This window comes from Mandrillus leucophaeus, unplaced genomic scaffold, assembly GCF_000951045.1.
Source record: "Mandrillus leucophaeus isolate KB7577 unplaced genomic scaffold, Mleu.le_1.0 Scaffold75, whole genome shotgun sequence".
Taxonomy (NCBI): domain Eukaryota; kingdom Metazoa; phylum Chordata; class Mammalia; order Primates; family Cercopithecidae; genus Mandrillus; species Mandrillus leucophaeus.
The window spans coordinates 3,177,314-3,180,730 of NW_012108141.1; the positions used below are offsets into that span (position 1 = coordinate 3,177,314).

A 3,417-nucleotide genomic window follows, 5' to 3' on the forward strand; every position below is an offset into this window, starting at 1 on the left:
TGAGCCACTACACCCGGCCAAAATTTAATTTTTAAATTTTCTGTAGGCCTCACTATGTTGTCAAGGCTGTTCTCAAACTCCTGGGTTCAAGCAAACCTCTTGCCTTGGCCTCCCCAAAGTGCTGGGATTACAGGTGTGAGCCAACAGGCCCAGGCAGAATATCTTTATTTTTAAAGTACTGACTAGCATCAGCCAGACCTAATAAAACTCAGCATTCTTTTTCATCTCTTGGCTCCCCACCCCTTTTCTCAGAGTGGCATTGCCAAACCTTTTTTACTCTTCTTAAGCATTTGTGCTGGATTAATTCCCCATCACTGTCTACTCTGCTCTGTGCCCTAGGTATCTGATCGTACAGATTGCTACAACCTGGCTCCATTGCCCTCTAGCTTCCAGATGGGTTCAGCTATTGGCTTTAGCTGAAATCCTGAGGGTGAGAGGAGAGTGAGGTCAGATTATTTATTCCTGTAGCTCCCTCCCTGTCAGCTTCCTGCAAATTGGCTGTGTGCCTCTATCTGAAGGCCACAGATCTCGTCTTCTTCAAAGCTTTCCCTGGGTCCCAGTGACTGCTTCCTCCTCTTGCTTCTTCGGGCTTAGGGATGGTACCAGTTACATACTATTACTTGTTCTGGGGTAATTAATTATCTCTTATATTCTTCCTCATCCTTGCTCACAATTCTATACAAAATCTGTTCAAATTCAAATGTTCCATATCTTTTCTGTCAGGTCCACCACCAAGACAGCATTCAACTCCATCATCTTCCATTCACTGTCAGCAAATGACCTTGCCTCATTCTTTATTTTTACATAGAAGGTTGAGGCCTTCCTCAAATGGCTGTACAACATCAGTTCACTAAAAGTAGTCTCTATGTAGGGCCAGGCGCGGTGACTCGCACCTGTAATCCCAGCACTTTGGAAGGCGGAGGCAGGCAAATTACTTGAGGTCAGGAGTTCGAGACCAGCCTGGCCAACATGGTGAAATCCCATCTCTACTAAAAAACACAAAAATTAGCCGGGCATGATGGTGGGCGCCTGTAATCCCAACTATTGGGGAAGCCGAGGCAGGAGAATCGCTTGAACCCTGGAGGCGGAGGTTGCAGTGAGCCGAGATTGCGCCACTGCACTCCAGCCTGGGTGACAGAGGGAGACTCCGTCTCAAAAAAAAGTAGTCTACATAATCGCCTGCTCTCTCGTCTTGATCTCTCAGAGCACAGGACACAGCTCGTTCATGGCAGGGCACAACCCTGATTTCCTCTGACCTCTAAGGACATCTTTCCCTCATTAGCTCTTCTCCCCTCTTGCATACCTTAACTCTGGATGCTGCGGAAGTCTCGAACCTTGTTTGCCCTCATGATAAATTTTGTTTTAAAACGAAGGCTTATCATTTTTTTTAACCACTTTATTACTTTTATTCAGATAATTTTTCAAACATGTACTTGCTGTCCTAATCATTTAATTAAACTCCAGTCCTTTATCTCTTCGACCAGATGCTACATATTTTATGTGGATTTCCAGTTGTCTCTTCAAACCCAGTATCACTTCATCCTTCCTCTCATTTTCCCTCCAGTTAGATTTTCTCCCATCATGTATTTTTCTTTTTCGGAATTCAGATTTATTGATTTCCATCGTATTGACTTTAAAAATGGCATGAAGCTGACTGCAAGAAAGGGAACTGCTCATTTTAAGTTAAAATTAAGCTAATGGTGAAAGTACATCACCTCTGGCTTCAGTCACCACATCGCCTTAGATTGAGTATAGATTTTTTGTGAACAAAGTTCTAGAACTCTGAAATCCAGGGATGCTGCAGGCCTCTCCCCGCAACGTCGTTCACTTTGGGTCAGTCTCCTGGGCCAGAGGTGAAAGTGCTTTCAAAAATACTGCCCCCAGCACAGTGTCTTTGATTGCATCCACATACTGAGTTGGAACCCAGTACACCCAGTAGTCAGTAGTAAGACGCTTCCGTGGGGCCCAACTGAAGCGCCATCATGCGGTGGTCTTCATGTCCTTCCATAGGTTCACTGACCACATTTTTTATGGACCATGGGCAATTTCTCAGTCCACTCTTTAGTGCCAACCCACAGCTGGTCTTGTTCTAGCTTAAAGGTGAATCTCACTTTTCCTCCGGACTTATTGTACATGCCGGATAGGGGTAGCTTTGGTAGGCGCTCCTGGGCCCCCTTAACAGATGGCATCACATCTTCGGGTTTTCCTTTATCCAACACTTTCCTGTGTTGTTTCTGCCTGCAGAGAGGCTCCTTCTTGTTGTCTTCGGCCTTTGCATCCGGCTGCGCAGCATCTTTGGGTGTGTTTACTGCTAAAACATCATTGACGGTGGAGCCAACCACCATGATCTTGGCCCCACTAGTCACTTTTATTTCTCTCAATATCTTATCCTCAGGGACGAGTCCATTACACATGACTTTCTGTATGGCAGGCGGGAGACCTGTAATCAGGGGATCTTCTGTTTCAGTTCGGAGCCTGTGCTGTCCAGGGGGAACTTCACGTCGTGCTTGGTCTTGTTCCAGATGATCTTCAGGTCTACCAGCTCCATGTCTGCGCCGCTGCCCGCGTCTTTGCGGTTGCTGACCGAGGCCTGGGACACGGGGTCACCAGGGACCTAGGCTGGGGCCGGCTGCAGCCTGCAGGCTGCCTCGCTACAGGCTGCCTCACGGGGTGCCGGAGTCCTCGGCCCCCGCCCCCGCCCCCGCCGCGGCTTCTGCCTCCAAGCAGTTGAGGGGCCCTGCCAGCACCTTGGTCGCCACGGTCTTAGCCTCCGTGTCCACGCCAGGTTCCTCCATGCCATCCGGGTCCCCGGCCGCTGCCATGATGGTTGTGTACCAGATTTTCTCCCATTTTGTATGTTTTCCAGTGGTACCTATGTTCTCTTTGGCTCAAGAGTTTAAAACATTGAAATTTTGTTTTTGTTTTTGTTTTTGTTTGGAGACAGGGTCTCCCTCTGTAACACAGGCCTGAGTACAGTGGCGTAATCATAGCTCACTGCAGCCTCGAACTCCTGGGTTCAAGTGATCCTCCTGCCTCAGCCTCCCAAAATACCGGGTTTACAGGTGTTAGTCACCATGCCTAGCCGACATTATTTTTTTAATGCTTCTATTTTCTATGCTCCTCAACTCCAATTACTTATTGAATTCCACATTTTTTTCTTCAACTTATTTCTCAGAGTTCTTTCTTTTCTTTCTCACTGTTCTAATCAATGATTTTTTTTCTTTTTTCTTTTTTTTAACCATAGGCCAAGATTATTTTAATAGTCAATTTGTCTTCAAATTCCAGGCTCCCCCTAGTCCTATACAAGAATTAATTTTTCTAGAATATTGCTAATATCATGCACTTGTAGAATATAGCTCCAATTAATTATAATTACAATGTCAATAACTAATTTTCATAGAATACTTGTCATATGTT

General features: G+C 46.0%; 1 pseudogene; it reads right to left on the reverse strand.

Annotated features, from left to right (window-relative positions):
- Positions 1-1,824: 1,824 nt before the first annotated feature.
- Positions 1,825-2,822, reverse strand: LOC105529153 (annotated as a pseudogene).
- Between the last annotated feature and the right edge of the window lie 595 nt (positions 2,823-3,417).